This window comes from Triturus cristatus, chromosome 7 (assembly GCF_964204655.1).
Source record: "Triturus cristatus chromosome 7, aTriCri1.1, whole genome shotgun sequence".
Taxonomy (NCBI): domain Eukaryota; kingdom Metazoa; phylum Chordata; class Amphibia; order Caudata; family Salamandridae; genus Triturus; species Triturus cristatus.
Genome location: NC_140590.1, coordinates 723,508,973 through 723,531,910, shown reverse-complemented (window position 1 = coordinate 723,531,910; position 22,938 = coordinate 723,508,973). Strand labels below are relative to the sequence as shown.

At 49.3% G+C, this 22,938-nt stretch overlaps 1 protein-coding gene across 2 annotated transcripts in view; it reads left to right on the top strand.

Moving 5' to 3' along the window:
* RNF213 (ring finger protein 213) overlaps nucleotides 1–22,938 on the top strand; it is a 2,329,248-nt gene that overhangs the window by 911,273 nt on the left and 1,395,037 nt on the right. The window lies entirely within an intron of this gene.

The window sequence follows — 22,938 nt, the reverse complement described above, 5'->3', positions numbered from 1 at the left end:
ATATGCATTGAGGCAATACAAGTCTGTAATGCAAACAGGGTTTTTGATTACTGGCTATACAGGTATACTACCTTGTGGTTGGGACAATATTTGCTTTTCCTTCATAAAGTTTTGACAGGGAACTTTTTTTTTTTTGCTGTCTTTGGAAGACTGTAATTCAGCCGCTCCTGATCCAGAGAAAAATTGCACGGTTGATGTTAATGGTTCAAATCGTTTTTATTGTATATGTTCCAATCAATAACACCACACCCACCTACAACCACTGGCCGGTGGGTAACCTCTTATTCAAGATCAAACTTTATTAGAAAGGAAAGAGAGAGACCAGAGATGAAATGAAAGAAGGCAAGGATAAGGTTAAGAGAGACAGATAAGAGAGAGGACAGGTATCCACCCAAGGCGTTTTTTGAGACATGGTAGGGTTCTATGGCGATGGTCCCTTGGTAGAGGCGGTGGGGCTTGTTAGTGGCGTTGTGGGGAATCGTAGGACTCGTAGATAGCGAGGGCACGTGAGCTCTACGAACTCGGAGGATAAGTATGCCACCGTGGTACCCCAGGTCTTGTCAAATTTCGGCAGTGTATGGTTGATCCCCGCCATGATCCATTCCATCCCAACAACCTCCCACAATTTGTGTAGCCATTCTAACTTCGTTGAGATGTAGGGTGTTCCCCACTTCGCCAAGAGAACCTGTTTGGCAACCCCTAGTGCTAGAGTGATCGCCCTGCCCCTACATGACCGAAGGGGGTAGGTAAGAGGATTGGGTAGTCCCAGCAGGATAGAACTAGGAAGTCTGGGAAGTTCTGTCTGATAAATCTGATCAATTATGGGCAGAATAGCCTCCGAAAAAGCCTGTATCTTAGGACAATGCCACAGGATATGGGACAATGTACCCGCCTGCCCGCAGTGGCGCCAGCAGAGGTCGCTGTAGCAGGGTTTCCGTTTAGCAACCCTCGCAGGGGTGTAATACCAATAGTGAGCAATTTTCAGGAGCATTTCTTTCCCTGCGGTGCTACACGATGATGCCCAGGCCCTGTGAATAATATCGGCCCATTCCGTAGAGGAGAACTCCAGACTCAGCTCCGCCTCCCACCTACGCTGCGCTTGGGATTTGGCCTGCGTTCGCGCCCTGTTGAGAAAGCCAGAAATATCGGACAAAAGACGTTTGTTGGAGGTGCGGGTGATATACCAAATTTCGATTTTCTTGAGGAGCTTGCCAGCATGCGGACGGATCTGCGGCTGAGTGACCCAATGGCGCAGTGCCAGATACTGCTAGTACGCTGCCTTGGGGTCCCATAATGAGCCACCAGTCTGGGAAAATCCAGAATTCCCCGCTCATCAAAGAGGTCACCGATGCGCTTACAGTTTGCCTCTTGCCATTTCAAATAGGTGTTTCCCACCTGTGCTGGTGGGACGTCCGGGTTCCCAATGAAGGGTGTCTGGGTGAGATAGCAGTGGAAAACTGACACCTCTCTTGAACTCTGTCCCACAAAAAGTGTCTGTCAAACCAATGGGATCGAAGCCGCTTCCAGTCCTCCCGCAAAAGGTGGGTCTCCTGAAGGAGGCATATATCACATTTAGCATCTCTCAACAAGGCAAGAAGTGCGCACCGCTTTGCTGGCGAATTAAGGCCCCGTACATTGAAGCTCATGATTACTTTAAGTTGTGTCATGTTGGAGTGTGGGGGTGCGCAACTGTGCCATGTCTCAATCTGGCATGGGGGAAACCCGCTGCGACGGGGCACCCAATCCCCTCCTCCCACCTCCTGTCATGGGATCCTGACACCAACAGACCCTTCTCCTGTATCCGCTCCTCGCTTTGTCCCCCTAATCTAACAGAGCAAACCAAGGTGTGTATGAGAGGGCAGGCCCGGGAACTCGAGTTGAACACCGGGTGCTGCCCAAGATGGGAGGGACCGTGGAAACCCTCCAGCCACCCTTTCCCGGTTTGTGTGCCAGGTCCTCCCTCCTCCCAAGGGGCGTCCCTCCATCCCCACCTGCTTCTACCATACCCAACCACCCTACCTGTGGATGTGATGGCAGTAGCTCCCGGTGTCTGCAAGAGGGCAGAAAATGTCTCACGGGTGGATAAAGGAGAAAAGAGAAAGAAAAGAGAAAGCAAAAGAGAAAAGATCACAAGGAGATATCCACGTCGTCTTCCAACTAGAACAAAACGCACTGATGTACAGTGGTCCATGAGTCAGACGGTCGGTCATCACCAATCTGTAGTAGGGGCTCCCCCCCCTCCCCCAAGACCGACAGTTTGGCACACTTGGCTTGGATCATTCATCCCCTCATTGGATCTCAAGGCCTCAACGGATTGGATCAATCACCAGCCTGGTCAGCAGAACTCTCCTGGTCTTGCATCTGTCTCAGTAGAGCTTCCCGTTCCTTCCAGAGCTCCTCTTCGGAAGGCCTCGCCTGGACACCCCTCCTAGGACCCCTTCTCCTGCCCAGTCTCCGCAGCTTGCCCGATGCTGGATCCCCCTCCGTCACGTCCGAATCATCCACCACTGTCCAGGCATTCCCAAGGATGGCCCTCGCTTGCTGCATGTTACGAACACCATGCATTTCTTTGTTTCAGACGAAGGAGAGTCGGAACGTGTGCCCCCATCTATAGCGTATTCCCTGCTCAGGTAGGAAGGTCGTGACTGGTCGCAGCTCCTTTCATCTCTGAAGGGTGAGGGGCGAAAGATCTTGGTACACCCCCACCTGAAGGCCCTCGAACTCCACTGTTGGGTGATCCCGCGTGGCAGCCATAATAACCTGTTTCTGCTGATAGGATTGGAGGCAGGTCAGGATGTCTTGCGGTTGGCCAGGGCCTGAGGCCGGGCACCCGGCCCGATGCGTGCGGTCCAGCGAGAGCAACTGGTCTCTCATATCTGGGGCCATATGTTTAAAGAGTCGAAGTACTCAGTCCGCTAGTTTGACGCCATCTGCTTGGAGCGGTACACCTTTGATGCGGATGTTGGAGCACCTCGAGCGATTCTCCAGGTCCAGTTTGAGGCATAGCTCCTCATGCCGCTTTCTGAGGTCAACCAGTTCCCGGGCATGTTTGGTGAGCTCCTCCTCTCGTCTTTCTCCAGTGCATTCCAGTGTGTCCACTCTATCTCCCACCTCACCAAGGTCTACCCTGAGCTGCTTAATATCTGTGGCCAGTTCCTGACGCAACCCAGCAAAGTCTTCTCGCAAAGCCCCAAAGGGCTGTTCCATAAAGTCTTTCGTGACGGGCTCGCCAGCATGGCCTGCAGCTGGGCCCGTTGTTGCCTCGCCTGAAGAAGAGCCATGGGGATCAGTACTAGGCCTCCCAGATTTCTTCCCACTTGGTTTCTGGAATAAGTCCTTAATAGAGGATTCCTTACCTGGGATATCCTTCTTGGTGTGCTGAGTAGCCATGATCAGCAGCTTGCAAATGGGGGGCCGGAGTGCCCACTGCGGCCGCCGGGTTCCCCTGTGGGGTATGTCGCTGATTCCCACTGAGGTTGGGTCCCCTGCGCTGGCGACCCTTCTGAAGGCCGCTGTGGGAGGTGAACAGGCCTTGAGCCCTTCCTGCAGTCCGCGCTCTTCGCCCACCAGCGGTGGGGGGGCCTGTGCGTACATTTTCCTCCTTGGTAGCAGGCGTGGGGGCCCCGCGTGACCAGATCTCCTATGATGCCTGCCGTGTAACCGATGTGGTGCCTGGCGTGGGGTCGGTCACGTTGCAGCACCTCTGTGGCACCACACACCTCGTGGCTTGCCCGGCCTGCCCGTCTTCTCTGAGGTTTAGAGACCAAGCGCACTTCTCGTGATGGGGGAGGGTGGAGCGGGGTCTTTAGGCCAGCCCCACCTTAGGGCACTATAAGGTACGTGTGACAGGCCAGGGGTCCATTTCCACGTCCCCCCCAGGCCTTTCGATCGTGTTCAGGGCCCTCCTCTGCACCACTCTCTGCAGCGCCACCACTGTCCCAGCACCACTCCGACACTGACCTCCCTGTCTCTCAGTGCCCGATCACACGTAGCGCGTGGCCCCTCTAGGTTGCTTCCACGTCGCTGTATGCCCGTGCCAAACACCAGCCTCAGTATTGCCGCTAGTCCAGGCTGGAGAGACCAGCTACAGGGTCTTCAAATGTTCCGATCGTGTCCCCGGGCGGGACCGCCGACAGGCCCTTCCCGATCCAGTGGGCCACGCTGATGTTGCACCCCAGTGCTTCTAGGACGCATCTGCAGCTGCCGGCTCGTGGTCCCATGCCCTGGGAGGTTCTCCACCCAACTCCGTTCGGGACCGCACTCCAGCCGGGTCAGGTGCCTCTGCCCCTCGCTTTCTCACCTCCTGGTATCGTCTAGGCCCCGCCGGCTCCCCCAGCAGCGTGCGTTGCTGTCCCCGCGCCCCTCTTCCAACAGCGGGTTCCACGCGTCGGCCTCTGCATCGTCCCATTCTCTGCTGACGCTCACGGCTCAGAGCACCCTGCCACCAATTACTGTAAGCGTGAAGGGTCACCACCGGGTCTGCAGATGCCTCCGACAATCTGAACACCCTGAGACCTCAATTCAGCTACTTCTCGGGTCCCGAGACTGGTTATGGACGCCTTTTGTCAGCCTCAGCGAGCGGACCCCCAGAGAAACGGTGCTACTCCGCCACCATCTTGGCCACGCCCCCCCCACAGTTGACGTTTAAAAGAACAGACTTGAATGGCATTGTCCGATTCAAACCGGATTCTGAGGTTGTCAAAGATAAACCACATGCTCGAGGCATATGAGCTGCAGATTACACACTTTTGCATAGATCGCCATCTGGTGGTGGGCCCGGATGTTTGCAGTTTTATTTTTCCTCTTGGAAAGTCTTTGGAAGTCACGAGGTCGGTGACTCCTCCCTTGGATCGTATTGCGCATGGGCTTCGGCTCCATCCTCAGATTGTTTTTTTCCGCCATCGGGCTCGGATGTAATACTTCGCGCTCCGGTTCCAAACATTTCCAGTTCGACGATCGAAGCGGAATCCTCGCTCATCGCGGTATTGTTCAGATCCTGATCTCCTCAATCACCTTCTCTTCGACACACCTTCGATTCCAGTCGTCGACGGCGGCCTTCGGGCCTTTCCAAGCTCCGGTCCCGGCTGATGGAAAGAACTCCATTCAAGAAGTGCCCTCGATGTGGGTCCAAATTCCCCCACACCGATCTTCATGAGGTGTGCAACCTCTGCCTCCCCCCTGAACACGAGGCTCGAGACTATCCCGCCTGCAAGTCTTTCAGATCGAAAAAGACTATTCGAAATCGAAGGGCCAGACGAAACATGGCGTACTCCTCGACCTCCGTTCCAGTCTGCATCTTCGGGGACGACGTCGAAGCTCCGGGACAGCAGCACACCGAAGAGGACCTTGTCAGTGCTTCCGAAGCCGACGACTCAGATGTGGAGGACAGCACCCCGGCGCAGAGGGTCGTGAGTAATATTCCCCCTCCCACACCCACGCCAACACCCAAAAAGGCTTCGGTCACACCTTTGCCTCCGGGCCTAGGCAAGACCAAAGACACTGCTTCGAACACCCCACCTTCGGGCCCGGTGAAGAAGCCTAATAAGCCTTCCGGCGGCTTGGGCTCGAGCTAGCCTGCCAGCGGTGCTGATAAACACACTCCGGCACTGAAAAAGAGACCGGCCTCTACCTCGACACCGAGCTCCGCACCAAAGCCCTCGGTGTCGAAACCCAGCCTTTCGGTACCGACCAAACATCATAAGGCCCTCGGCACCGACACTCCCGCGCCGAAGCCTGCCTCTGCGCCGACCAAAAAATCGGAGGTTCCAAAAAAGCACGGCCCGGACAAGCCTAGAAAGCCATCGACCGAACAACCATTGTCTCAAGAACTGTTTACACCGGATCCTTTGCAAAAGACACTTACCAAGGATCCAAAAACTGGACATTTGGCACTTTCTTCTAAAAAGAGACACTTGGACAAACCGGCTCCGCCTCCACCTCCAAAGAGGAAAGACTGTGCTACCTCCCCTTTCAGAGTGCCTTCCCCACCTCCTCCACCCTCACCACCTCCGCCCCCTCCGCCTTCTCCACCCCTGCCTCATCGCTCTCCGACCCCGTCTCCAGACCATGATGATCAGGGGGACCCATACTACGATCCAGGGGATGTGCCACAAGACCCCACCCCTACAGGATCCCCAGACCCATGGGACAATTATAATAATCCAGACATTCCAGATGTCCCACAAGATGACCTTTATCCATCCAGGCATCTCCACCAGAAGAGTCACTAGGTTTTCACCACCTACTTCAGAGGGCGGCACATTATCACGGGGTAGAGCTACACACTGACCCGGTAGAGGAAGATTTCCTCCTCGACACCTTTGATACCGCACATAGGTCTACTTCTATACTACCTATGCCCAAGGGGGTAATAAAACATGTGCCAGAGGTTTTTAAAGACCCAGTCAGGGCTAGGGTCATTAACCCACTCATAGAAAAAAAGTACAAGGCTGCCCCCACAGATCCTGCCTATATCAAAGGGCCAGCGCCACTAGATTCCCTAGTGGTCTCCACTGCACGAAAGAGGTCAAACTCCCAGGCGTCAGGCGAAGCACCACCTCCTGACAAAGAGTCAAAGCTACTGGACGCGTCAGGAAAGCGCACTGCGTCACAGGCAGCCAATTTATGGCGTATCGCCAACACTCAAGCGCTATTGGCCAGATACGACAGAGCGCATTATGATGAACTAGAATCCATCATGCACCATCTCCCAGAAAAATACAAAATTAGGGCCAATGAATTAATTCAAGAGGGTAAGACCATAACTAACACCTCTATGTGCTGTGCCTTAGACGCAGCAGACACAGCCTCCAGGGCCATTAACACTAGCGTCCTCCGTCGCCATGCTTGGCTGAGAGTTTCAGGCTTTAAACCTGAGGTACAAGCCTCCATATTAAATCATCCATTTGATCAAGAACATCTATTCGGCCCAAAGGTAGATGAGGCCCTTGAGAAGATGAAGAAGGACACAGATACGGCGAAATCTATGGGAGCCCTGCAGTCACACCCTCCTAGGCGCTCCTTTCGCCGCTCTTCTTTTCGGGGCACGGCCAGAGGCTACTCCTCAGATAGCGCGTCCACTTCCTACAAAACCCCCTGCTCAATCCACCTTCACAAGGGGTTATCAAAGAGGCGGCTATAGAGGCAATAACAATAAAGGCAGAGGCAAAACAAATACCGCCCGCTCTGCCACACCGCCTACCCAATGACTTCCCCCTGCTCCCTCCAGACCATCCTACTCCGGTCGGTGGCAGGCTACAAAATTTCCTTCACGTCTGGGAGACCATCACATCAGACAGATGGGTGACCCAAATTATTCGTTCAGGGTACTGCCTAGAATTGACATCTACCCCCCCCCAACATTCCACCCAGGCAACGCCCAATGTCACAAGAACATTCCACGTTAATAAAACAGGAGGTAATCTCCCTCCTACAAAAAGAGGCGATAGAACAAGTCCCCGCTAATCAGCAAAATTTAGGGGTCTACTCCCTATATTTTCTGATACCCAAAAGAGACGAGACTCTACAACCTATCTTAGATCTCTGGCCTCTAAACACATACATACATTCGGACCATTTTCACATGGTAACACTTCAGCAGGTACTTCCACTCCTCTCCCAGAATTACTTTCTCACCACACTGGACTTGAAAGACGCATACTTTCACATCCCGGTACACCATGCTCACAGAAAGTACCTCAGATTTGTAGTGGACGGGCAACACTACCAGTTCAAGGTGCTCCCATTCGGGGTCACAACAGCACCAAGGGTATTCCCCAAGTGCCTAGCGGTAGTGGCGGCACACCTCAGAAGACAGCACATTCACGTCTTCCCATATTTGGACGACTGGCTAATAAAAGCCACCTCCTACAGCCAATGTGTACATCACACCGCCACTACAATCCAACTACTTCACCAGCTAGGTTTCACGGTGAACCACCAAAAGTCCCAGCTTATACCATCCCACACAAAGCAATACCTCGGTGCCACCATAGACACCTCAAAAGCCATAGCCTACCCCAATCCTGCCAGGATTGCAAGCATTCAGGCTTTGCGTCAAAGATTCATACCTCAACACTCTCTCCCAGCAAGAGTGTTTATGCAACTGATAGGGATGATGGCCTCTTGCATTTTCATAGTGCCTCATGCAAGACTCCAGATGCGTCCACTCCAAGAGTGCATAGCGCGCCAATGGAACCAGGCCCAGGGGCAACTGACAGATCTGGTGTTGGTAGACGGTCGCACCCATCGCTCTCTGCAGTGGTGGAACACCACGAATCTTTCCAGAGGTCGACCGTTCCTGGACGCATCGCTCTCCGGCTGGGGAGCTCATCTATTACACCTCACAGTGAAGGGCACATGGACGCCGCAACAAAAGTTACTCCACATCAACCATCTGGAGTTACTGGCAATCTTTCTAGCCCTAAAATCCTTTCACACACACATTTTAGGCAAGGCAGTCCTTATTCGCACAGACAACATGACGGCCATGTACTACATTAAAAAACAAGGCGGCACACACTCTCCACAGCTCTCTCAACTAGCACAGAGCATATGGAGATGGGCAATTCCACACAAAATCTTTCTCCTAGCCCAACATGTCCCAGGAGTCCAAAACACCATGGCAGATCTGCTCAGCAGACAAACGCAGCAGATCCACAAGTGGGAACTTCACCCGCAGGTTCTTCACCCGTTCTTTCAGATGTGGGTGCATCCACACATAGACCTCTTCGCCACCCACGAAAACAAAAAATGCCCAAGCTTCGCCGCCAGATACCCACACCCATTGTCCAAAGGCAATGCGATATGGATGAACTGGCCAGGCAAATTTGCGTACGCCTTTCCACCTCTCCCACTAATTCCATTAGTGGTGCGAAAGCTACAACAGCACTCCCTCACACTGATTCTAGTAGCTCCCAACATGGGCCAGACAACCGTGGTACACCACGCTGCTGGAACTCTCGGTAGTGCCACACCAAAAGTTACACCTCTCACCATGCCTCCTAATCCAGAACCATGGAGAGATCAGACACCCGGACCCAGCTCTGCTCAACCTTGCGATCTGGCTCCTGAGATCCTAGAATTCGGATACCTTAACCTTCCCCCTGACTGTACTAACGTCATCAGAGAAGCTAGACGCCCTACTACTAGAGCCTGCTACGCTGCAAAGTGGAAAAGATTTGTTGTTTATTGCCATAACAACACAATCAACCCTCGAGACGTATCTATACAGCACATCATATGCTACTTACTCCATCTACAAAGGTGTAACCTAGCATATACATCCATCCGGCTACACCTCGCAGCAATTGCCGCCTATCTACAAAACAGACAGCACCTATCACTACCAGCCTGCAATTAAACCCTTCATGGAAGGCCTTAAACGAATAATTCCCCCCAGAGTACCACCCTCACCTGTGTGGAACTTGAATATAGTTCTCACAAGGCTAATGGGACCGCCTTCCGAACCTTTGCATAAATGTGAACTGCAATTTCTTACATGGAAAACAGCTTTCCTTGTAGCCATCACTTCCCTTAGAAGGGTCAGTGAGATACAAGCACTTACTATACAAGAACCTTTTCTCCAAATGCAACCGAACAAGGTTGTCCTCCGTACCAACCCAAAAATCCTACCCAAAGTCATTTCCCCCTTTCATCTAAACCAATCGGTAGAATTACCTGTTTTTTTTCTCGCAACCTCAGACTGTTGCGGAAAGGTCTCTACACACACTGGATGTTAAAAGGGCCTTACTTTACTATATCCAGAGAATACAACCTTTCAGAAAGACAAAACAACTGTTTGTCTCTTTCTCTCCACCACATAAAGGCAACCCCATCTCTAAATCAGGGATAGCTAGGTGGTTTGTAAAATGCATACAGATTTGCTACCACAAGGCAAAACGCACGCTATCTGTTCTCCCTAAAGCCCACTCTACACGAAAGATAGGGGCTTCTATGGCTTTTCTAGGGAACATCCCTTTAGATGATATCTGCAAAGCAGCTACATGGTCAACACCGCACACTTTCACTAAACATTACTGTGTAGATGTGCAAACGAAGCAACAAGCTAGTGTGGGCCAGGCTGTACAAAAACACTTTTTCAAACCACTGCAACAGATGCCGGTGGTCGCCGCTAGGGTTGGGAACTGCTATATAGTCTATGCAAAAGTGTGTAATCTGCAGCTCATATGCCTCGAACGGAATATGCTACTTACCAGTATGCATCTGTTCTTGGCATGTAGAGCTGCAGATCTACACACGCCCACCCGCCTCCCCGGCTACCTCAATCTGTGCCAGAAGAGTGAGTGAGCTCCAGGCTCTTTCTTCTAAACCTCCTTTCCTTTCTGTTCATCCGGACAAGGGGGTGTTATGGACCCGGCCTTCTTTTCTGCCCAAGGTTGTCATGCCCTTCCACATCAGGCAGCCCATCACTTTGCCCACCTTCTTTCCACCTCCGCATCCTTTGAAAGAGGAAGAGAGGCTCCACCGTCTGGACCCAAAACGTGCGCTCTGGTTCTATCTGGAGCACACACAACAGTTCCGGGTGGATGATCAACTCTTTGTTGGCTACGTGGGTGCCAAGAAAGGTCGATCCATCTTTCGGTGGGTCGTTCTGTGTATTAAAGCCTGTTACTCCTTGGCTAAAAAGGAGCCTCCTGTGGGGCTGCGTGCCCATTCAACTTGGGCGACAGCAGCCACTACCGCTCTGGGACTGGGAGTCCCTTTGCAGGATATCTGTCAGGCAGCTACGTGGTCCTCGCTGCATACCTTTACCAAGCATTATTGCCTTGACAGCCAAGTTCAGAGAGACGGCTTCTTTGGCCGTTCTGTTCTCCGGGATTTTCTGGTGTGATCTTAGTTCGCAGACTCACCACCGGGGTTGGTATTGCTGGGGTATCTATTCTAAGGTAAGGAAACTAACACTAACGTGTTTCTTTCAGATGAACAAGTTACTTACCTTCGGTAACGATATGTCTGTAAGAAACATTAGTTAGTGTTAGATTCCTTACTAACCCACCCATCATCCCTGTTCTGCGAACTGATTTCTAGGGTTAAGGTCATCCCTTTTAGGGCCCTAGTTTTGTGCACCAGTGGTCAGTGTCTTGCATGGCTCTGCGTTCCTGGCGCGGAAAGTAGTGTACAGAACTGACGTCGGCGCGCATGGGTGGCGCCTAAGTAGTCTCCGTGACGTCATCTCGGCGCATGCAACGCCAGCGACGGACGCGGAGCCGCACGGCGCCACCTACGGACGCGCAGAGGTACTGCTAGCGAAAACTTTCTGGATCCAGTCTGACGCCTGGGGATGTTCTAAGGCAGTGGTTCCCAAACTTTTTTGACCCGTGGCTCCCTTGACCTAATTGGCAGTTGGCCGTGGCTCCCCACCATTTTTTTCCGGGTCGGCGGGTGGGGGATGTTAGCCCGACCTCGGGAGTACTTCCTGTTGTCTTCCTTAAATTAATTGGGATGCAATGAAGGTATTATAATCATATTTGTAACAAAATACGAAGATAACAGCTGTTTAATAAAAATTTGTTAAGTGTGAAGCGATACAAGATTAATAGCCAAATATGTTTCCATGCAACTTTTTTTAACCACACAACAATAGTTCAAAAGCTGGGGTCAAAAGGGCGAGGCCGGGCCAGAGAGCCAGGCACAGCTGAGGCAGGCAGGGCCAGCAGGACTAGGCAGGGCCAGGCAGCGCCTTTGTTGCATTTACGCCCCTGTGCGAAGTCAGCACCCGGTGCGGTGGCACCGGTCGCACTGCCCTAGAGCCAGCCCTGAGTGAAGGGTGTCAGAGCACTGTACATAACACACACATTACACAGAGACTATCAAACATAGGTGTTCAAATCAGTGTATAGGACATGTTACATAAGACAAGGGATAACAAGGGGTGAATTCACATGTCATCCATATTGGTAGGCAGTATAGTTGAAGAGTACTTGGTCTGGAGAAGCACAAACTCAGAATTTCAAACGTAACACAACAGATTGGGGCTCTCTTTAATGACAAGAACAGATTTGTACACAAGTGAACCATTTGCTCAACATTTCAATAACGAAGTCTGGGGGGAAAACCCATATCTTCTAATCTAAATCTATACCTTGAAGTCTGCCACCAGTTCTTTTATGACAGTTATTAGCTCACTGTAAACTGCAACTAACAAAAGGAAATCTCTGACAAACGCAGTAACCCACGGACATGTTTACGTTACAATCAGAAGACCCATTCTCCGGAGCAAAGACGCACAGACAATGGCAACACTGAACCGATTAATTCAAGTATTACTTCAATCAGGGTTTGTGCTTTCTGTTAGTCTCCCTAAATAGGATAGGAATGCTAAGATGTGGGTCCCAAACTCGCTGTGCCATAGGACTCAAACGGCACCTCAGTGATGAGGCCAAACAAGGCCAGAACCGGACTTGGATTGCTTGCATTCCTATTTAGAGAGGATCTGGTTTGGGAAGTCATTGAGAAGCTACATGCATAATTTACTGCTGCGGACAAACAATGCTCCAAGTTACTCTTCCAGGCGCTGTAGTATTAAACTGCCTGTGACGTCTGTTAGACATTATATATGTAACTCGACATTTAAAAAAAGATCTTGGATAAGGATCAGTCCTTTGCGTCATCACAAGCTGCCCAAAAACATTTTTCTGGGTTAATTTATGTCCCAGTCTGTTCAGGTGCATTTCTGCACTTAAGTGCCAGTTCTTCTAAGAGTGAGTGCTGAGGCTCGAGCTAGTTAAATACCCCGCATGCCAAGGGATGTGGGCTTTGGACACATGGAGGTCAGGGGTCACTGCGGCTTCGGGTGAAGAGGTTGCACTCTGTGTATATTAGACACACCGGGTCTGCACTATGAGGGGCCAAGCTCACTGCAAGGGGGAGCTGAAAATAAACCGGCGAATCCCCTCTCCCCCTCAGCCTGGTTACAGACAACCTCAGCTGCAATGTCAGTGAGTGCGTGCCGTGCAACACAGTCACTGAACGGACCCCACCGGACCCCACAGGAATCCCTCCCTTGCCAGGGTGTTTTTGTGTTTTGAGTCTGCCATTTAGTGCAGTATTATACCTCTACTTGTACTTTGTACTCTTTTGTAACATGCACATATGTCACCTTTCCTTTTGTAACGTATCGTTTGGTACCTCTTGTATTTGTATTGCCTTTGATACATGCACAACGGCCACCACTGCCTCATGTAACGTAACTTTTGTTTTAGTCACTGTTTTGAGTGTCTGCCATTTATTGCAATTTTTTTACCTCTACGAGTCCACGTGTACTTTGTATGCATTGTGCATGTTACCATTAAGAACGTACTACTCTAGCAGCTGGGATTTTTCTTTGCAAAGTATTTGATAACCAAGTAAGTTTGTTCAGTGCATATTTTTTCTGTTTAACTTCTGATTTGTGGTTCATGTGTATTCGACATGGATGTGGTTCGAAAAGGCATGCAGTTTCCTTACAGTTTGTGTACAACCTCTAAAATGACCATAAGATTATCTTCTGCTGGTATGAGTTATTCTGTCATTATTTTTGCCTAGAAATAAACCGCTTAACACAGCGCTAATGTTTGATCTTTCTCATTAGCGAGAAACTTTGACGGCTGTTCACCCCAGAGGCGCAACTAGAGCCAAATTTCGGGGGGGAGGGGGGTGCTGAGCAAAAATTTCGGGGGGGGCTGAACTTTAAGCAATAGGCAGAGTGGAGCTGCAGGGGCTCTTGGGAGGGGTGAAACAACAGCGAGGCCTCATTGACATGCACATGGTCTTTTAAAGACCTGTGAAATGCTCGGGTGCGGCTGCTTTTTTGCCCGGGAAGGTGTCTCATCCCGGGCTGCCACACACGACGGGGGAGGGCGGGGGCTGAAGCCCTTTGAGTCCAATGGGTGTTGCGCGCCTGGTTCACCCTGCAGACCACGCAGCGCTTGCCCCTTCTCACTCACACGTCACTCGCAGTGCCATGGCTCTGTGTGTTTGTAAACAGCGCGCGCTTCAGGCTGCGCCCACTGCAAGAGCTCTCTGCTACCTCACCCCAGCCCCTAACAGCCCTGCTACTGTGGCTTCTTGGAAGCGGTGTGCGTTTCAACACCTCATTCAAAAGCTGTTTTTTCTAGGGACAGTGTCAAGGTTTGATCCCGCCGTTTTTACAAGCGGCCCTTTGTCTGCACGCATTGTGGTCGCGGCGCCCCTGGCACCTCATTACGGCGCACCGGGGTGCCGCGGCGCACACTTTGGGAACCACGGTTCTAAGGTAAGGAATCTAACACTAACTAATGTTTCTTACAGATATATTGTTACCAAAGGTAAGTAACTTGTTCTTTAGAACCTATAATGAACACTGTGACAATGGAAATAACGCTCCTATGGGCAGAGATCCGGAAAATAAGTGAGAGAGTCACAGCAGCTAAATCTATGGCGCTAGCAATACAGGCTGATAGAGGTGCCTTTACTAGTGAAAGTTCAACACCTTTTGCAGGATGAGACTATCCTGGGGCAAAATTTGATGATTATGAAGGACATTCCTAATAGAATAATATGAGTAGTAAAAGTCCCCGAGAGGGCCAAGAGCCTGAGCGTTTTAACTATTCATGGAAGAATTCATAGCACTAGCGCTACAACCGAAGGTATTTTCGAAGTGCCTCTCGGTGTAGAGGACACACTGGGCTCTGTTGCCATTGCACCACCCAGTGCCCCTCTGATCCGCCCAAGAACAATCATTTCACGAATCTTTAATCAACGAGAATGGGATGTAATACTACAGGCTATCCGGTGCTGTTGAGATATAAAATAGGAAATATTCCCGCTATAATATCGTCTGTTTCCAGATTTCACCGACAAAGTACAACAGCACTGTCAAAGCTTTGAGGGGGTCAAAAAAGGAACTAAGAGTGAGAGACTTGAAATACATGGTGCTGTACACTACAAAGCCTTGAGTGATAACAGAGGGAAGAAACTGTTACTTTGGAGAGCCTGCGGAGGCATGGGAGTGGTTGAAGAGATGAAAGGCCCTTGAGAAAGGAACATTCCTAATGGACAGTCAGATAGGATGACTCTGAACCTCTGCTCGGCATACATTCCGCTGCGGCTACACACCAGCACACTCCTGCAGATAGCAACTCTACTAGTGCAGAGCATGGGGGCTGTTTGTGTTGCCCTTTAACCTAGGTAAAGTTAGCAGTGATACTGCATGGACACTTGCGTATTGCTCACACCTTGAGATAAGAGTGTAGTGTATTCCACAAATTAGTATGAAAAACATGACTTGCGCCAAGGTTCTAGCAGTAATTAAGTCTCTCTTTACTTATACAGATAATCAAACTAGGGAAATTTCCTGTTTGTGGTTTGTAAGGCATGCATATAATACATAACATGTGAGAAGTTCACTGCTAAATAATTTGACTGCACAAATAGTGCTTGGTCGGTAAGGTAAAATAATTAGGTATCTATAATTCTGGTCCTGAAGAAAGCCATTTGACCTCTTTGGGCGGTTTCTTATGACTGAAACATGTGACGCTTTGATGTTGGAGTACATTGAATACTCTATGGACACCAGTTTGCGTTTTTATTTTTGCCAAGACACCCTAAATAAATAGTTCAGAAAGGTAAGAAATTCCTGAAGCCAATTTTAATAAAGATCCAATGCTAACATCACTAAAGAACACTGCAACATAAACAGTGCGAAGTCCACCCTGACACACTAGGTGTTATTGGCGAGGGCCGTAGTATGAATCATGCCACTAATGTTACTGGTGGGTGAAGGTCCTTTTAAACACAGAAGGTATCCCCCACCAGCTTTGTTAAAAGGGAGGCTAGATTGATTGAGTCAAGTGAATTCTTTCTCTTGCGATGTTGGTTTGCATGAAGTAGCGTAGAAAATCTCTTGCATGTGAAACATTATTTCGGACCAATATTTCTGCCCTAAGAAGGAGCTATAATTACTAATCTCATATTCTACACGAAATGGGGAAAAGCCTTGCTCTCTCAGCTTAGGATTGCGACATTGAGAAAAATTCCACATGGGCTCAAACTCTCAGTAGCCCCCTCACCGACTTACAGAGCTGACGCAGCCATCACTCTATACAATAATGGGATTATCCTCATACAATCCTTAAACCACAACCTAGAAATGTTTTGTGAAACCTTTTCTATCATCAAAAAACTATAAATAGTAATGATCAGGCCACTGCCTGAGGCTCTCTTCTCCCTACTGATACCCTTGCCCCACAGGTCTCCCCCATGGTTTACAAGACACATTGGATCACTACTCAGCCTATGCATGGGGAACTGAAGACCCTACCCTTGATTCAACAATCTGGAATAAACCCTTACCACCCCTCTTTAGGAACAATTGAATAGAGACACACCCATTTCACCATGACTATCCCCTTGTCAGCTGAACACACTGGGGATACAGCAAATATACCCAAGACACTACACAGGACCCAAACAAATGCCCGTGCTAGGCCTGAAAATCCTAATATGAACAATACCTTACACCAAAAGCTCCTACCCAACCAGTTGACTTGTTCGCCACCTTAACACCCCAAGCTATCCACAACTCAACCTCCACTCTATTTGTTCGCCCTGGCCAGATGCACACTTGCACTGCAGGCATTAGCACCACACCATCTCTGGGCATTTGAGCTCCATCATCGCCCACCTGTTCTCCCACTTCTTTAGAAGCCAGACTTCGCCTGATGGCACAGGACCTCCCATCTACTTAAGACAGATCTAAAAAGCCTCATAAGCATCACCACAGAGTTGGCAAACAGCAGAGGAAACAACATTATGCCTGAGAGGATTAGACTCAACACTAGATTTCAATTACTATACTAGGCCAAATTCACACCCCACAGATAGCAGGATCTCAACTGTCTTGGCATACCCTCACCTGAAATGGCAAACAATACACCCCACCCCAACACCAGTTTGCCACCTCGCAGGCTGATTTAGCCCCTGTCCTATGGCGACATTCATTCCCTCCTCCTCTCGTATGATCCTACTTACTGACATCCAAACAGTCCCTACAAACCCACACAGAGATACAAGGCACAACCACAGAGCCGTAAACAAGTTGAACCTCATGCAAGTGCCCATCACTGAGACATTCCCTGAGGACACCAAACAGCACCTGAAATGAATGCTACTCATTATCAGTTCGGCAGTGAAACATGAAGCGGATATTGCGGACATCATCCTCACACATGAGCTAGTCATACTAATCTTCACTGAAACATGGCTAAATGAGTCCTCCTCACCTACCCTTGACCTTCTAGTGCCACCTATTCACAACATCATTAGATTAGACAAACCAAGCATATCTGGCAGAGGTATTGCTTGCATTCACTGAAACAATATTACAGTGAAACAGTCACATAATATTGACATACCCTCATGCGAATACCTATGCATTAACATTTGGAGTAATAGCAATCCATGGTGTAAACTGTACACGATCCGTCACCCTCCAGGTGACAACAACACTTTTATATAACAAAGATGGAAACCATCTCAGCCAACCCATGACAACAGAATACCCACATCTTCCTCAGTGAATTCCTACACTGGAATTACCCCAATGACCAAGCAGTCAACAGCCTGAAAACCTTCTTAACTGACCTCAATCTGATGCAAATCTGTGACTGTCCTACCCATAACTTGGGTGCGACCCTGGACCTTAACATTGCCAAGAATAACACTATCCAACTGGAATCCATTATCCCTTGTGACTGGACAGATCATCACTATATCACCTTCCTCATCACAGAGTCAGTAAAGACAAAAAAAGGGTCAACCCAAACAATGGAAAAGTGCATGCATAATATTAACTGGAATGATCTGACATCCTTCAACAACATCCTGACACCTCCCTTGGGTATGGCAGATATCCATGACCTAACATGCCATTACAGCAACTCTAAGTTGAACATTTTAGACTCAATATCACCCCTAGAGCTAAAAAGAATGTCTATCAAAGACTCCAAACCTTGGCTCGGAGCCTGGCAGCCTTAATACAGAAAGGCGTAAGCTTGAACTAGCTGATCAAGCATGGAGAACCGCACTTGTATTCCTCGAAAACCTTAAAATCCTAAGAGAACGGAGGAGCATTTACAGCAAACAACTTAGAAGCTCGAAAGTGAACTTCTTTTGGAGCCAATTTGACAATGCTAGAAATAGTCCAAAATAACTGTTCGAGCGGGTCAAGCTACAGTCCAAAAAGCAACCCAATACTTCTACCACAAGTTCTAAGCAACAGCCAAATTGTGAGAATTTTGCCTCCTTCACGGAAAAGACAGGAAAGATCGAAAATGACCTGCGGTCAGCTACAGAGCATCTTCCTCTCACACCTTCTTGCAGCCCCTCCAGACCGAACTGCTACGCCAGGTCTTCCCTGTAACAGAAACAAGAATCCTGGGACCGGTTTCTGGGTAACACCCATCATCAGCCAGGCTAGCTTGAATCTAGTGGCAAAGTGAGCAAGGGACCCACGTCTGGGCATACCCTGCCAACCCAGGGCGAACAAAGCAAACACACAAGGAGATGATGGCCGGAGCCCTGAAACTATTCAGACACTCACCCCCAGTCACAGATCTGGGTTGAATCCATCATCATTCTTTAGCTCACTTCGCCACCTCAGTTCAGACCTAGCTATATGCAAATCAGTCTTGACCCTGTGCCTCATGGGAACAGTCCAGCCCGAACTGGCAAGCCAGATCTTCCCTGAACTGGAAAGAATCATCCTGAGACCGGTTTCTGGGTAACACCCTTCATTAGCCAGGCTAGCTTGAATCCAATGGCAAAAGTGAGCAAGGGACACACGTCTGGGCATACCCTGCAAACCTAGGGCGAACATAAAAACAAACAAAAAATCCTTACAACACTGAAACCCTCAAACCACTTTAGCGACCCTCTACCAACGAACGTCTTTAATGAGATCAATTGGTCCTTACTCCCTCTCTGGACTAAATTGGTCAATTCCTCGCTACTTCAAGGATCAGTACCGGACTGCCTTAAAGCTGGGCAGGTTATCCCCATTTTAAAAAAAACAACGGCGGACCTCTCGGACCTTAACAACTTGCGCCCAATCTCTACAATTTCGACCCTAGCAAAACTCCTCAAATTGTGTACATGTCCAACTGTGCAGCTACATTGACCAATTCAGTCTCTTAGATCAATTCCAATTCGTCTTCCTTCGTGGCCACTGCACTGAATCGAGGCTCACACACATTGTGGATGATGCGCTAAAAATGTTGGATCAGAACAAATCCTGCCTTCTTATCCTCCTTAACGTATCGTCAGCCTTCGATACTGTCAATCATGACGACCTCGTAGACTTAAATGCAGGACGGGGCTATCGGGGGACCGTTCTTAACTGGTTTGTCTCTTTTCTTCAGAACGAACTCAAACAATCATCCCATCACAGCTCACTTTAGGTGTCCCTCAGGGATCTGTTCTCTCATCCACTCTCTCTAATTTATTCATGTAACCTCTAGCCGATTTGCTGTTTTTATCTAACATGTACTATCACATGTAGGCAGATAACACCCAACAGTACTTAGAAATCTCTTCCTCTGAAGATATTAGATCTCTAAATTCAACCCTACAAAAAAAAAAAAACTGGCTGACTGGTAACCACCTCAAAATAAACGCTCTCAAAACAGAGTTCCTTCTAATTGCCCTCCCAAAGGTGCTCCGGACATTACAGAATGAATTAAACAACTAGCAGCACTGATTTGTGTCCCACGCATTATAGAGTCAACAAAAACTTTGGGAGTAACGCTGGACAAGAACTTGAACATGCAGGAGCACATCAGCTCTGCCACCAAAAGAGAAAACTTCAACATGAACATCTTAAGAAAAATAAAACCCTTCCTTTCCCTGGAGGTCCTAAAGTCTGGTGTTCAAGCTCCAGTGATTCCCAGGTTGGACTAACTCTTTGTGGCCTACCCTACCCAGAGCTAAGGTGGTGCTATTAAGGGCCTCTCTTAATTCTGCCGCTAGACTCCTTAAACAATCTAAAAGGGACAATCACATCACTGGACCTCAAATCACTTAACTGGCTTCCATATGAGGCAAGGATTCATTTGAAAAATGCCTGCATGACACATAAAGCCCTACATTTCAACACTCAAAGGTAACCTGCACAAAAACTAGATCTGTCTGGTGGTGTTAGAACATCTAGAAGCACTAGTTCCCTTCTGCTGAAACCACCAAAATTTCATAAAAAGAAACCTTACAACTGAACCTTACCCCAGTATTGGAACTTTCATAGATTCTCATGCTTTGTATCATTCCCCGTCGTCGGAATGGGAGCCTCGGTAAATAAAAAATATATCATAACCATAGAAACAAAAGAGAAAATAGGCTTAGGCCTCATCTCATTTTGTAGTATATCACCCTCTTTGTGTAAAAGAGCCCAAACTTTTGCCAGGACAACCTTCCTGAGAGAGCTCAGATCCTCAGATTTTTCTACCGCACGTTGTGCTAGGGAGTCTCCACTGAGCTCTGCTCAGTTTTCTCAATTTTTTCTTTCAGAAATCTACATCTTAACATCTATAGTGACATTATGTCAGAGAAGGAAAAGAAAGCTTTATTCAGACCCTGTTCTTCTTGTGGAAAGAAGAGACTTTTCATTGAGGATAAGCATGAAAGTTGTATTTACTGCTTATACCCTGAACACAAGGCCACAGACTGCAAGATTTGTCGGACCTTATCTACGAAGACTTTGCGGGACAGAGAGGGTCGATTGCTGACATGGCTGCAAAAGTTGAAGACCAGGAAGGAGGTTCTCTCTTCAGATGAGGAGGATTCGATTTCTGGCACCTCCTCCAGGAGATCAAAGAAGAGGGGTAGGTCTTCTCCCTCCATCTCTGCGGAACCCCCTGTCAAAGCCCCTCACGGGATCTCTGAAAGGTCTGAGGAGGCTGGTCCCATGAAATCTCACGGAAGTGTAAAGGAGAGGCAGGGACAGGCTGCTGGTGTGGACACAGCCTCTAGGGTCAAAAAGGAGGTTTCTATATCTTCTCCTCCGTCCCAAAAGGAAAAGCCTGCTAAGAAACACTGCAGGTACTCCACAGGTGATTCCTGTGAAGAAACAGCATCCGTCGACGGTGGTTAAAGCAGGTACGTCGACGACGATTTCCACGGCAAGAACTGTTTCCTTGGTTTCGTCGACGGGACCGTCGACGATGTCTGCTCCTGTTTCATCGTCTACGATAGCTTCATTCTCGTCGTCGACGACGGTTTCCATGAAGGTACTGTCGACGGCAGTTTCGACGACGAAGACCACGATGACGACGACGGCGACGTCGTCGTCGATGCTGATGACGACGAGTTCGTCGACGAGACCATCGACGGTTGTCCCGTCGATGATGAAGAAAGCTCCGCCGACGAGCTTGCCGTCGACGAAGAAGAAGGCTCCGTCGACGATCCTACCGTCGACGACGATTCAAGAATCGTCGACGACCTCATTGTCGACAACGATTCACACTCCGTCGACGAAGACTACCGTGCCGTCGACGAGTTCATCGTCGATTTAGTCGACGCTTGGGATTCCTTCGACGACGACTCCGTCGACGGGACCGTCGACGGGCCAAATTTCTGGATTTTCAATACAGAGGTTGAAAATTACACCTAGGCGGGTTACGCCTTTACCACCATCTATGCTACTAGAGGAGTCGGAGGAGGAGGAAGAGGTTGAGCAGTATGGGGATGCCTACAGTCCCTCGGACCTGCATGTAAAGCAGCAAGAGACTGATACTGAGGAGTATTATGGTCAAGATGAGCAGGAGGAACAACAATATGTTCAGCAGGAAGTACGTCCTCGCATTTTGAGACAGGACATGATCGCTTTACCAGTTCCTCTGGTTACGGACTTGCAGATGATGTTGCAGGACTACAGAGCTCGATTTCCATCACACCCTGCCATTCCACCAATGCATCCATCTACATCAGTGGTTCCGCGACGGCTGTCAGTGGACTTGCCACCTCTACCTAAAGACATGCCGTGTACCTCACCAGTGGTGGTACCGGTAGTGGTTCCTCAGACTTCGTATCTGGACCCTACCAATGAGGATACACAGGATGATACGGATGACGAGGATGAAATGCACGTGGTCCCACTAACTGATACAGGGGATCCGGATGTGGATCCTGATGACACTGGAATGCAAGATCCGGATGCTGCAGGGCGGGACACGAACGTGTCGCCTCCTGCAGATATTGGGGGATTCCATAATCTTATGGAGCGTGCATCCAAACGATTTGGTCTGCCTCTCACAGTGGAACAGTCGGACTGTTTTCTTTATGACTTTAAGGCACAATACAAAAAGTCTGTCAGATCAATTCCCATCATTGAGCATGTGTGGGATGAGGGAATCAAGATTATGCAGAACCCGGCTACTGTCATCCCGGTTCTTCCCCGGCTGGAGAAGAAATACAAGGCCCCTGAGGGCAGTCCTGCATGTCTTCTTAGACAACCAAAGCCTGACTCTGTCATATCTCAGGCTGCACAGAGCAAGTCCAAGAATCCTTCAACACCTTTGACTACACCTCCGGATAAGGATGGCAGGCGGCTGGACAATGTAGGGAAGAGATTTTCCACCATGGCCAGCTTGTTGGTTCGGGCAGCAAATTCATTAGCCATTCTAGGCAGGTACGACCGCCAAATGTGGTGCGACATGGAGCAGTTTATGGATCTGCTAACAGGCTCTAGTCAGGAGGAGGCCAAGCAATTCCTCATGGAAGGAGAGAGATGTTCCTCTGAGGTCATTGACTGTGCTATGGACATAGCCTCTACCGCTTTCAGGGCTTTGGCAGGGTCAGCGGTCTTGCGCCGTCAAGGCTGGTTAAAAGCGACCTGGTTCCGTCAGGAGGTCCAAAATAAGATCCTGGACCTTCCATTTGACGGGGAAATACTTTTTGGCAAGCATGTTG